The sequence below is a fragment of the Dunckerocampus dactyliophorus genome, chromosome 4, assembly GCF_027744805.1.
Source record: "Dunckerocampus dactyliophorus isolate RoL2022-P2 chromosome 4, RoL_Ddac_1.1, whole genome shotgun sequence".
NCBI classification, from domain to species: Eukaryota; Metazoa; Chordata; class Actinopteri; order Syngnathiformes; family Syngnathidae; genus Dunckerocampus; species Dunckerocampus dactyliophorus.
Window position 1 is genome coordinate 7698510 of NC_072822.1, and position 14112 is coordinate 7712621.

The 14112-nt window shown below is 44.3% G+C and overlaps 1 protein-coding gene across 1 annotated transcript in view; it reads left to right on the forward strand.

Annotated features, from left to right (window-relative positions):
• Positions 1-353: 353 nt before the first annotated feature.
• loxhd1b (lipoxygenase homology PLAT domains 1b) overlaps positions 354-14112 on the forward strand; it is a 40317-nt gene continuing 26558 nt past the window's right edge. Inside the window, exons 1-4 of the mRNA XM_054772796.1 lie at positions 354-9545; positions 9955-10070; positions 10166-10232; positions 10446-13992. The gene's annotated coding sequence lies outside the window, so the exon portion shown is untranslated. The remainder of the gene's footprint in view (positions 9546-9954; positions 10071-10165; positions 10233-10445; positions 13993-14112) is intronic.

Here is a 14112-nt window from a genome sequence, read left to right on the forward strand (position 1 = left end):
CTAAAATGCCATTAATTTTCGTCGCAATTTTTTTTATTGTTAATTACAAAAAATTACAGCCGTTTTTTAAATTTTTGCAGTTGCTTTTTTTACATTTTCGAACTGTTTCAACTTTGTTCTTGTAAATTTTCTTCTCGACCACTTTATTCCTGTAATATTTTGATTTTATTCTCGTGACATTCTAACTTTTTCTGCAGGGTAATTTTTCAAAAATTAAATTTTTTTTTGTTGTTTTGCTTGTTTCTCATAATGTTCTTTACTTCTAAAAAAAAAAAAGTGTTTTTTTCTTTAATATTTCAACTATGCTACTAAAATGACAATATTTTTCCTGGTAATATTACAACTTTTTCTTGTTAGAGTACCACATTTTTCTTGTAATATTTTGACTTTATTCTTGTAAAATCACTTTGAACTCTCTGTCCTGGCTGGTCAGCACAATATGGCTTAGTTGTCGACACTAACAATAGAAAGAAAAGTGAAATGTACACCACAAAGTGAGCTTCGTTTAGTCTTTAGCGAAGAGAATCGTCTCTCACCATAAAGTTAGGGGTGAATTTTACTTTTTATTATTAAGTGCTCTTAACTTATTTTTACACTTGTATGACAGTCAAGAATGTTAATTCATGATTACATTTTTTTTGTCAAATTTACTATAAATGTGTCCTCATCCTCAAATAAGATATTACTTTTGAAAGTTACAGGAAGTTGGTGATTTTATAAGCGTTTTAAACGTGTATGTTAGCCACCAGTGTTTTTTAATAGGGATGTCCATCCATCCATCCATTTTCTATGCCGCTTATCCTAATTGGCGGGGGTATGCTGGAGCCTATCTCAGCTGACTTCGGGCGAGAGGCAGGATACGCAGCCAGCCAATCGCAAGGCACATATAGACAAACAACCATTCACACTTACATTCATACCTATGGACAATTTAGAGTCGCCAATTAACCTAACGTGCATGTTTTTGGAATGTGGGAGGAAACCGGAGTACCCGCAGAAAACCCACACACGCACGGGGAGAACATGCAAACTCCACACAGAGATGCCCAACGGAGATTCAAACCCAGGTCTTCCAGATCTCCTGACTGTGTGGCCTGTGTGACTGTGTGCTAACCACTTAATAGGGATGTGTCTTTCACTAAATGTCCTTAATTAATCAACCACGGGAGAAATTAGCATTAATTATTTCAACTGTTTTTCTGTTTTTCGTTTTACTTGTAAAGGGACAGGACATCCTCTTTCTGAATTTTCAGAACCATGTTTTCCTTCTGCAGGCAACAAACTAGTTAACTACATTTTCCTCTTTTCTGACCTATAAATGTTGTTACAATGTTGTATTCCCGTGTTAAACGATGCCAATGCGTCAGATATTGAGGTTTGCACATTTGGAAGTGAGCCCTGAAAGCAGTTTTTGACAGCTCTGCACGTTGTGTTTTACTGTTTTTTTTAACACCGAGTTCCATTGAAGTCATCGCAACCTGGACTTCCTTATATACCCAGCACCCCCGCTCTGCTTTGCTCTGTTCATGGTGTTAACACATCAACCAATGGCTCCCAGGAAATGCTTGTCGGGGTGTGCCTAAAGAGGCCAGCGTCAGGCAGAAGTGGCTGGAGTTGTGTCGTGAACATGGGCCAATACGAAGCTGAAGCCCGACGCCTTTCCAGCGTTACTTGGTCACGTTGAAGAGTCAGAAGAGCAAGCTGTAAGTAACAATTTATCAGTGTCCTAACTGTGTTTATTTTGTGTAAGTAATCAGACAAAAGGGGTTCGGCAGCTGTCCGGAAGTCCTCGGGAGTGCTTGGGATTGTGACCAATCTCAGTAAATTACGTAAATTACACAGACCGTTTGGGCGTAAGGCAGGAAACTCAAGGAAACACTGCAGGAAGCGGTGCAGAATCTAGAAGATGTGCGGGTTATCGTGTGTAGCTGCTCTATAGGAGTCCAGAACTCAGTACAAAGATCCGAAAATTAGTCTAATTGGTCCCCTTTAAGGCTCAATCAACAGCCCCTCTGCTGGTTGCAGCCAAGCACTCCATTTAGTCTCAATTGCTTCAAGATCAATTCCACACAATTGACACAATTCTTAACGATCAACGAAGCTATTAATTTCACCATCCCTATTTCGTCAGTGGTGAGCCATCAACATCCAAGGGAACACTGAACCACAAAGGCAATGATACGAATTTAGTGTAGTGTCACTTTAGTAACCAAGAAAAACATCAATAATTAGCTGTAAATCCTTCATTTTATGTCATTGTGAAATGTTAATATAACCACTTCCTTCATGGTAGTACATTCCTGGGTTATCCAAAGAGCCAATTATTGTCAAACTACTGGAAAAGATGCATTCTGTTAATCATAATTTCCATGTGTGCGTTTGAAAGCTCAGGTTTCTTCCGCTTGTGCCTCCTCACCACTAATTGTTGTTGGCGTGGATCAACATGGATGGAAGCGCTTTAGCAGAGAACAAGCATGCTCGCGAGGCACACACGCCCTATCAGATGTCGCCGCCACAGACGTCACACGTGTGAGAACGTGCAGATGTGGAGTCAAGGTCTATGTAGTGGATTCATTCGCCACTATTGTACAGAGCAGCGGAGCCAGAACACCCAGAGAAGCTGGTACCACTTGCAGTGTTCTTACACAAGCTGCAACAAGAGAGCTAAGTGGACTGACTCACATACGGAGGGCTTGGTCTTGTTACTCTACAAAAGGCACTCATTATCTCCTTGGTATGACATCAAAAACACTCCACAAATATTGAAGGTTATGTCAGGGGAATGTGAGCTGTTTATGTTCATCTATGAGGAAAAGTTGTCATGTGAAAGCTGCGGCCATTTGAGGCAATATTATCATAATAATAATCAGAATCCTTAAAGTCCATTTCTGATTACAGAGGAATATCACAATCTGTTGCAGGGGGTCATTTTTCCCAAAGGAAACAATGGAAATAGATATAATATGTCCTTGGGGCAAGCTGTCACCATCATAAAAGCCTTCTTAACTGCACAGGGTGTACTCTAAGTAACATTCTTAACTCCTGTACAAGTGTAAAAAGAAGTTAAACACCGTTAACTGATAATCAGATGTGCCTTTTGCAGCTCACTTTTTAACATTCTTAGTTGCTGTTGCAGTGTGGTGTCCGAGGGCGGGAAAAATTACAATGGCAGGCTTACAGTTTCTCACTGTGTGGCGTGTTTATGGACAGGGTGGCCTCACACACGTGCAAGAATAAGGGGAAAAAAACTAACAAAAAAAAAGGTCCGCGCTATCTAACCCCTGCTGCTCCTTTATAGGGCTCTCGATACTACCCAGAATTGTTATGAACGGCCAAGGCCGTGAGACAGGAATCCAAAAATGCAGAGTCGGATAAGTGAAACAGAAAAAGTCTTTAATACAAAAATGGACAACAAAAGGGTACCAAAAACACAAGAAACAAAGTACAACAAAAATACATCCGGACCTAGTCGCGGGAAATAGTAACAAAAAAACACTGCTTGCAAGGTGAGCTGAGCAGGGAAAAATACAAACAAGTAACGAAAAGAGCTGCTAACAAAAAACTAGCAGAAAGTACCAAAAATACAGCTACTGCTGAAGACGTCAAGCAGGCAGGTAGGTACTTACAGGGAAGCCGAGCGAGGGTCAGAAAGCCAAAACACAATGCACAAGGACAAGCTGGAAGGAGCTGAACAGGGTGTAGCAAAGGGACAATCTGGCACTGGATGTGAGTAAGCACACAGCTTAAATAGAACAACTAATCAGGCACAGGTGAAGATGATCAGCAATCAGGGTGCTCAGGAGTGTGCTGCAACAGAGAAGCAGTAGAAGGCAGTACCGCAGCACACAATCCTGACAGTATCCCCCCCTTTTATAAGACGCCCCCTGGCGGCCTACCTGGTTTATTGGGGTGAGCGGAGTGGAAGTCGGAAATGAGGGAGGGATCCAGGATACGGGAGCAGGCGACCCAGGAGCGCTCTTCTGGTCCATATCCCTCCCAGTCGACCAAATACTGCACCCCCCTCCCCCTTCTTCTCGAATCTAATAGGGCTCTCACCGTATACGCGGGCTGGCCGTCGATGATGCGGGGCGGGGGTGGAGCCTCGACCGAAGGGCACAGTGGACTGGTAGCGACAGGCTTGATGCAGGAGACGTGGAAGACTGGGTGGACTTTAAGAGCCGGTGGAAGCTCCAGCTTGACAGCTGACTTGTTGACTATTGTTTTGATCTTGTAAGGTCCCACGAACCTTGGAGCCAGCTTCCGAGAGGTCCCTGCCAGCGGAAGGTCTTTAGAAGACAGCCATACCTCCATCCCAGGCTGGTAATCAGGTGCGGGAACCCGGTGCCTGTCAGCAATCCGACGGTTGTGTTCTGCTGTTCGTGTTAATGCAGCCCGGGTCTCTCGCCAAATGCGTCGGGCGCGTCGAAGGTGTACGTGAACAGCCGGGACGGTAATCTCTGCTTCCTGGGAGGGAAAAAGCGGGGGCTGGTAACCAAACACAGTCTTGAAGGGTGACATACCTGTCGCCGAGCAGGGTAACGAGTTGTGGGCATACTCGATCCAAGGGAGGTGGGTTGACCAGGAGGAGGGGTGTCGATGACAAACGCACCTAAGTGCTGCTTCCAAGTCCTGATTGGCCCGCTCCGTCTGGCCGTTGGACTGTGGGTGGTATCCAGAAGAGAGACTAACGGTCGCCCCCAATGCCTTATTAAATGCCCGCCAAACTCTTGACGCAAACTGAGGCCCTCTGTCCGAAACAATGTCTAGGTATCCCGTGTAGGCGAAAAACGTGCCTCACCAACAGTTTAGCTGTTTCCAGGGCCGTGGGCAACTTAGGGAGCGACACAAAATGCGCCATCTTAGAAAACCTGTCTACGATATTGAGTATGACGGTCCGGCCATATGACGAGGGTAATCCAGTGATGAAGTCCATTGCGATGTGGGACCATGGCCGACCAGGGACAGGTAACGGCTGAAGCAAACCGGCAGGAGGGCGATGGGAAGCTTTACCTCTGGCGCAGACGGAGCAGGCGGCGACAAACTTCTTAACGTCGGCTGTCATGGTAGGCCACCAGAACCTTTGGGAGACCAGGAATAGGGTTCGTCGAATCCCCGGGTGGCAGGCAATCTTCGACGAGTGACCCCACAGCAGCACCTCGGATCTGAGTCGTTCAGGAACAAACAATTTCCCCTCAGGGCACCCCTCTGGTAGTTCCGTCTCCTCCGCCGCCTCAGAGACCCTCCTCTCCACCTCCCACTGGAGAGCGCCGAGTATCCGGGCGACAGGTACGATGGTCTCCGGTGGTGAGTTCGACTCCACCGGGGAAAAGATCCTTGATAATGCATCAGGCTTAATATTCCGTGATCCAGGTCTGTAAGTGATAGAGAAATTAAACCTTGTTAAGAACAGTGACCATCTGGCTTGGCGAGAGTTGAGTCTGTGCGCTGAGCGTATATATGCCAAGTTCTTGTGGTCCGTAATAACTACCAACGGCTGGGCTGCACCCTCCAGCCAATGTCTCCACTCCCGCAGCGCAAGCACAATGGCCAGCAGTTCCCGATTACCCACATCATAATTTCTCTCTGCCGAGGTGAGGCGACGTGAGAAAAAGGCACACGGGTGCAGCTTCTGGTCGACTGGTGAGCGCTGGGATAGGACCGCCCCCACTCCCGTATCCGAGGCATCAACCTCAACGATAAACTGCAAGGCAGGATCAGGGTGAGTAAGGACAGGGGCAGACGTAAACAGTGTTTTAAGCTTGGTAAACGCTTTCTCAGCTTCAGGAGACCAAACAAAGGGAACTTTTACTGATGTAAGCCTTGTCAGAGGTTCTGCCTTTATGCTGAAATTACGAATGAACTTCCGGTAGAAGTTCGCGAACCCCAAGAACCTCTGCAAGTGCTTCCTTGATTTGGGAGAAGGCCAATCGACCACCGCCTGGATCTTGGCGGGATCGGCTCTTAACTTGTCCTTCTCCACTATAAACCCTAAAAAGGACACAGATGTGGTATGAAACTCGCACTTCTCCGCTTTGACAAAAAGGCGATTCTCCAACAACCGCTGAAGGATGCAGCGTACGTGCTGGACATGCTCCTGAAGGGAATTAGAAAAGATCAGGATGTCATCTAGATAAACAAAGCAGCAGTGGTTAATCATATCCCTAAGAATATCATTTATTAAACTCTGGAATACAGCGGGTGCATTGGTGAGGCCGAAGGGCATAACGAGGTACTCGAAGTGACCGAGCGGTGTATTAAAGGCCGTCTTCCACTCGTCCCCCTCTCTAATACGAACCAAGTGGTAAGCATTCCTAAGGTCGAGTTTGGAAAAAATCTTGGCCGAATGAAGGGACGAAAAGGCGGAGTCCATGAGAGGAAGCGGGTAACGGTTCTTAACGGTAATGTCATTAAGGCCGCGAAAATCAATACAAGGCCGCAGCGACTTATCTTTCTTTTCGACGAAGAAAAAACCGGCCCCCAGTGGAGAGGACGAGGGGCGAATAAGTCCGGCAGCCAGAGAGGACGCAATGTATTCCTTGAGAGCAAGTTGCTCGGGTCCAGAGATGCTATAAAGTCTAGCATTGGGTAACGGTGCTCCCGGGAGGAGTTCGATAGCGCAGTCATATGGACGATGGGGGGGTAAACTCTGAGCTCTATCCTTGCTAAAAACCATGCGGAGATCATGATAGATGTCAGGAACACCGGTAACGTCAATATTCTCAGGGCTGTTAGGCTTACCAGAAACTGTGGGTACCGCGGAACGTAAGCAATTAGCAAAACAATGGCTACTCCAATTGATTATCTGTCCCCTCGTCCAATCCACCATCGGGTTATGAATTTGCAGCCAAGTGAGACCCAAAACTACGGGTGCGGATTGAGACGGAGCGATAAAAAAACTAATGGACTCATGGTGGTTGCCGGACAACTGAAGGGATAACGGAACGGTTCTATGAGTGACTACCGCCAAGGGACGTCCATCCAGTGAGTGGACCTCCTTATGGTCCCTCAACTCAACCCCCTGAATGCCATGTTTCTTAACAAAATTAGAGTCAATAAAGCAATCATCCGCCCCCGAATCTACTAATGCGGAAACCTGAACATTGACGCCCCCTCCCGTAATGAGTCCCGTCACCTGTAGTCTCTTAAAGACTGCTGGAGTTGGAGCCGACGCCGGAGGCATCTCAGCATACTCACAATGGCCCTGAGCAGGCTGACTCTCCCTTAACTTGGATACGGAGGTCGATCCTGCTCCCGTCTCCTTAATGACGTCAGGAGGGAATCCGGAGCGGCGTGTCGGGCGCGCTGGACATCTGCTGATGGTGTGGTTGGGCTCGCCGCAGTACAGGCAAAGGCGGAGTCGTAGCCTGCGTGACCTCTCTGCAGCAGACAGGCGTCTTCCCCCCAGTTGCATCGGTTCCGCAAAATCCTCGGTGGCCGCCGTAGATGGGACTCCCTCTGTTCCGCTGGTTCCAGGTGTTAGTGGTATCAGCCGAGTCTCCTGACGGTGGTTCTTGGCTGATCCTGCAGGTAGTCCCTCACTCCGTTCCCGATCACGTTCCCGGAGGCGATTATCCAGCCGTATGGCTAGGTCGATAAGCTCGTTGAGCGTGGTGGTGAACTCCCTCACCGCCAGTTCATCCTTAATCCGCTCGTCAAGAGCCTTGCGAAATATTCCGCGGAGCGCCTCCTCGTCATATCGGCTTTCTGCCGCCAGCACCCTAAAGTCCACCGAAAAAGCCGCTACCGAGCGTTTGCCCTGTCGTAGGTCCAACAATTGGTTACCGGCCTCCCTACTACGGATAGGGTGATCGAAGACCTGTCGTAGCTCCTCCAAAAAGACGGAATAGGAGGTGCGCAACTCCGGCTTAGCTTTGCTCACCGCTATAGCCCACGCTGCTGCTTTATCAGTAAGTAAGCTCATTATAAACGCTATCTTGGCCTGGTCGGAATAGTAAGTGCTGGGTTGTTGGTCAAAAATCAGGGTACACTGGTGTAAAAATTGTCTGCAATCCATAGATTCCCCCGAAAAGCGTGGGGGGGGTGGGAGGCTAGGCTCGCGACTATTACTGCTGCTGGCAGCAGGTGCGATTCGAACAACCTCTGATGAGGGAGCTGCACCCTCCGACTGTCCTGGGTGAGCGCCAAGTCCCAGATGCTGCTCAATAGCACTAATGCTAGTGGCGAGGGCAGCCAGGGACTCCATAACTCCCCGGAGGGATTGCTCATGGCTGCCGACAAGCGCACCTTGTTGGGATAATGCGGCCTTGATATGTGCGAACTCTGCGGATTCCATGTTTGGCCAGATTGTTCTGTTATGAACGGCCAAGGCCGTGAGACAGGAATCCAAAAATGCAGAGTCGGATAAGTGAAACAGAAAAAGTCTTTAATACAAAAATGGACAACAAAAGGGTACCAAAAACAACACAAGAAACAAAGTACAACAAAAATACATCCGGACCTAGTCGCGGGAAATAGTAACAAAAAAACACTGCTTGCAAGGTGAGCTGAGCAGGGAAAAATACAAACAAGTAACGAAAAGAGCTGCTAACAAAAAACTAGCAGAAAGTACCAAAAATACAGCTACTGCTGAAGACGTCAAGCAGGCAGGTAGGTACTTACAGGGAAGCCGAGCGAGGGTCAGAAAGCCAAAACACAATGCACAAGGACAAGCTGGAAGGAGCTGAACAGGGTGTAGCAAAGGGACAATCTGGCACTGGATGTGAGTAAGCACACAGCTTAAATAGAACAACTAATCAGGCACAGGTGAAGATGATCAGCAATCAGGGTGCTCAGGAGTGTGCTGCAACAGAGAAGCAGTAGAAGGCAGTACCGCAGCACACAATCCTGACAAGAATGACCAAATATAGCCAAAAGATTGGGCCACAAACCATATCTACCATTATAAACACTCAACAAACTGGATATCATCAGTGCTGCTTTACATTACAGTATACCATGGAAGGACCCTATGAATATCATAATACACCCATCCACACAAGCACAGTATTTCCCTTCCCTCACTAAATATGAAATCACCAGAAAACAAATAAAAATGCATGGTACGGTCTGATGATGTCAGTGACGACATCATCCGCACTGTAAAACCAGGACATACCAAACATGACGCATCACTTGAAGGTGAACTGCACCACACAGGTGAGTGTCTTGCAACAAATGATGAACTATGTACACCTCCATCCATCCGTTTTCTATGCCGCTTATCCTCACTAGGGTCACTGGTGTATGCTGGAGCCTATCCCAGCTGACTTTGGGCGAGAGGCGGGGTACACCCTGGACTGGTTGCCAGCCAATCGCAGTCACATACAGGTATAGACAAACAACCATTCACACTCACATTCATACATACGGACAATTTAGAGTCGCCAATTAAGCTAACATGCATGTTTTTGGAATGTGGGAGGAGACCAGAGTACGCGGAGAAAACCTACGCACGCACGGGGAGAACATGCAAACTCCACACAGAGATGTCCGAGCGGAGATTCGAACCCACATCTTCCACATCTCCTGACTGTGTGGTCAACATGGTAACCACTAGGACAGCGTGCAGCCCACTCTTTACAGTGTTTGCTTTAAGTGCTTTTGCTTTAAGTGAAACCAGTACGGATATAAATGGGGTACAATTTAGCAATAAAATAGCCAAATTATGTGAATTCTGAATCTAAAGGGACAAGTACGGTGGCCGACAAAAAGTGTCACTTCATTATCATGAAGTACTGTGCCTTAGAAAATAGTACGATGTCTCATAGTTTAGGTTTTAGCGGAGTGTGTGCGCTCCCACATCGTGCATGCAGAAGTCGCCAAGCATGCAAATACCAGATAGAAGGAACTACAGGAGTCCAACAAATATTTCAATGAGGGTTTAACGGGGGTACAATCCCCTTCCGGGTGGTGTAATCCTAATTTGTTTTTCTTTTTGTTTTCTGGTTCACGTAGGTGTTCCACAGCGGAAGAAGATGCGAATGACCTCATCACATACACATGAACGCGCGGGCGACTGTGCAGGAATACTGCGAGAGACAAATACTGTATCACGCAAAGCATTTTGTGAGGTGTGATTTTTTTGAGAAGGCATTTTTGTGATGCAAATGTATTAGTCTCTTCAACGTATATTGTTTTGAGAAGCCAAACTCTTCATTGTCTCCAGCAACTAAGCGGAAGTACGTTCATCACCAAAATCCGAGCAGAACTGCACTTTGGAGACCAAGTGGGGGGTAAGTCGCTGTTAATGTACTACACTGCTGATGGGGATGTCACAAATTTTGTGACGTGACCAAAAAAAAATTATGATCTTGTACATTGCTTCTACAAAATAGCTATTATGCAATTTGTGTTGTGAGGTTTTACAGTGAATCATCTAAAACAATCACATAATAAACCAGCAACTTGACTTTCTCTGGAACTGAAGTATCATTGTTTCCCTGCAGTTCACCTTTCCTGACACTGACCGCTCAAGGCCACACTGCATCAATAATTATTCCATCATAAGGGTATCCAAAACCTCATAAAATACTTTGCATGAATAAAAGAAGCGCTTTGGTAAAATAAATATTGGATAACCCCAGCTGGCAGAAGACTTATTGCTTTGGAAAAAATCAACCCTTGAAGTTCTCATATCTCCTAGTTTAATTAGAAAGCAGGACACAACAGGAAGAAGCTGAAAGAAGGAGATAAATCAAGAAATTAAATAGATACTAACTCTTACAAGTGTGGAAATTTGATATGAATGTTTGTTACAATCCTGCTTTTCAAAACATCAACTTTGAATCCCAACCTATGATGTGTTGGAGCAGGAAGAGTACACTCCAATGGGATGCTCAAAGTATAAACAACGACTCCCCGTGCATATATTGTATACAGTAGCTAGCTAAGTGGTGTGTTGCAGATGGAGTTATGATATGGGCAGTCATTTGTTATGAACAACAAACGAAGGTGCATTTTATTGATGACATTTTGAAGGCACGGAGATATTGTGACGACCAGTCATCCACCTTGTGGTGCAGCATGATCATGCACAGCCCCAAGTTGCAAGGATCTGTATAATTCCTGGTATTTGAGGCAAATGGTGCTCACACCAGATACTGACTGATTTTCTCATCAGGAAAATTCGAAACATTTGAATTCAACATCAACATCATCGCTTTAGGAAAGTTAAGATGCAGGGTTTTATTGTATGATTTACATAACATCAAGTAATGTAATGTATGATGTCATCTCCACTGTCACCTGTTGTCCCTACTAATCTAAAAATCAACACCAGTGTTGACCTCAGCTTGTTACGTAAGCAGCACACAAACATGTCACTGTGAGAAGAAGCAAGCCACCTTGGTCTTGTCAAATAAATCAGTGTTTAGGTTTCACCGTGATCTGATCCTCTTGTCCAAACATAATTGGACCACAATTGTGGACCTTGGGGCTCTTGGCTGGCCAAGATGACAGTGACTGTGTTTCTTTTCACATATCCTGCTGCGGCCGTTTACGTCCTCTTCATTTCCTTCTGTGCGTCCGCTGTGAACTGTTAGACCCTGCAGTGTTTGTTTTGAGATCTATTTTGCAAAGTGTCTTGGAGGAGCAGCAGCAATGTTGTCACACGACGTTCTCATAGAATTTGTCGTACTTTACATTCAAAGCAGTAAGATGGCAGCGTCATATGCGTCACTTCAAACAGAGTGTTTTATTGTCTTTGCATTTTACAATGGTTACTTTACACCAGTGGTCCCCTAACTTTTTACGGCCGTGTACCCCTTCAGACATTGGACCTGAAGCCAAACACCCCCTACTCCTGCACACCTAAAAAACATAAACCTTTTTATCTGAACTTGAAATATTGAACATAATTAATTCTATTGTCAAAATGTGTATTTTGCATGGTGACATATTGATAAAGTTTCACAGGAGCACTGATAAATAGATAACTAATCAACCTACTTATCTTTTATTCCCATTTAATGTTGGCATTCTTCTGTTTGAATGGGTTGAATTTGAGCTTCACTTTTTTGTCAACTCAGGTTGGTTATGGTTTAAGTCTGCATATTAATTTCATACAAAATTGTTTAACAATCATGATGAAACAGTATCCGAAGTACAAAAATACATACAACCAACAATAAAGCCTCATTTTTGGGGGAACACCCATTCACAGTGACAGGTCTTCACCGCTGCACCGGGATTGGGGCACCAATTAAACACTCTTGATGCACCAAATAATCATCAAACTTACTTACATATTTGTTGTTCTTTGTTCATATAATGCACACAGAACAATGAACAACTTCATGCTTTGTCTCCTTTCTGTTCTGTTGTCCTTGCACTGTAAGGCGTCCAGGCGCTCTCATAATTGTGAGTGTTAGGCGCTAATTGTTTTTCATTTTTATTCACGTACCCCCCTGTGACAAACGTAGGCTTTACACTAATACAAATGTTTAAAAATGAAAAGTGTGTCATTCATCATCAGTGTTAAAAGAAGAAATTTTACTGTTTTGACGTTTAATACGTATTAACAGGGCCTATCTTCTTTTTACGCTTGTTGGCCAGTTAAGAATGTTACACTGTGTGTTGTGTGGCTGCAACGCTGTCAAACTAGCAAAACCCTGGCAAGGATCTTGGGTTGAACACTCGGACAATCTCAAAGATAACAGCCCTTTTAAACCTCTGTTCAAACAAGTTGCAGATAATCGTTGTGTGTGAAGTTTCGTGTCCACTGTGGCCTATCTGCTCCTCTGTTGTCCTAAATGTTTCCCTTCCTGCCCATACATCTGAAAGTCATCAGACAAAATCATCTTGAAAGATTACAAAAAAGTATTTTGTAAACACAAGATACCTGATCTGTAGAATTTCTCTTTGAGTACCACCCAAACTGACTGACCTGGGACTCCCTTTTAACATTTATTTGGTTACCGTATTTGTCTTCATGTGTACTTTGGAATTCAAACATAAAGCATTTTGCTGCATCGATTAGGATAGTGAAACTGAGCACATGCATAATCTTTGGACAGGTAAACTGTATAAATCAATGAACTCTTGCTAAGATTCAACATACAAGCAATGACAAAAACAAGTTAATTGAGACATTGTTCTAAATTTTAAAAAAAATACCAACCAGAGGAGAGCAAGAATGAAGATAAGAAAGACAAAATCATGCAAGCACTCATCACCCAGACACACTATCAGCATTAAGATGTCTCCTCCTACTGCCAATAAAGAGAACTGAATAAATAGTCTTACACAGTAGAGGAGCTCTGTCTTCTCTCAAATTCTCCGCTATTAATATTTAGTTGACTAAATAAAACTGTTGATGAAATTATTATATGATATGGTTAGCAAAAAAATGTAAACACATACCTTTCACTTCCGAAAACAATTCCAATCGAAGGCAAACTTAATAAGTGATAAATTATGTTTTGGGTTTTTTTTTGTTGTTTTTTTGAGACTCATCCCTCGCACATGTTTATACTTCGATACCTTTTTTTCTGTCATGTTTCTGTCTGGATTGTGTTCAATATCTTTACATTTACTTTTTTATGATAGTGATGCTGTTCTGTAAAACTACATAATATTGTCCTGTATTATATATTCTGTACTACTCTGCAATAAAAGTACAAAAAAAATCACTTCCGGTTCTAGCTATAGGTTCTCCGCCGTTGTAATTCCGTTTTCAGCCTAATGATGGCGACAAATGTTAACGTAATAATTTTATTCCTCACTTGTAAATTATGTATTGTTTTGCTTAAATGTTTATTTATCGTGTACTTGTGTGGATGATTTTGTCCTTTTTATGAAAAATGTAACTTAGGTTTTAACATTTCCGGCTTAAGTCCGTCCCTTGACTGACATCCACCGCATGGCCGGTAGGTGGCAACAAAAGCTTAAGGATACGATTGCAGCATTTTATTAAAGATTTATTTTTTTAAATGGTTCCGATAACGTCAAGAAGCTAAGAAGACTGCAACAATGATAGACTTTTACCAACGACAGGTAACCCAAAGAGACACGAACTGATCAAATTCACAAAATAACAATGTTTACCTGTGAATCACCGAATTAAGTTGCAACTATTGAGCTAAACGTGATGCTAGCTAAATTGGTTAGCTAGCA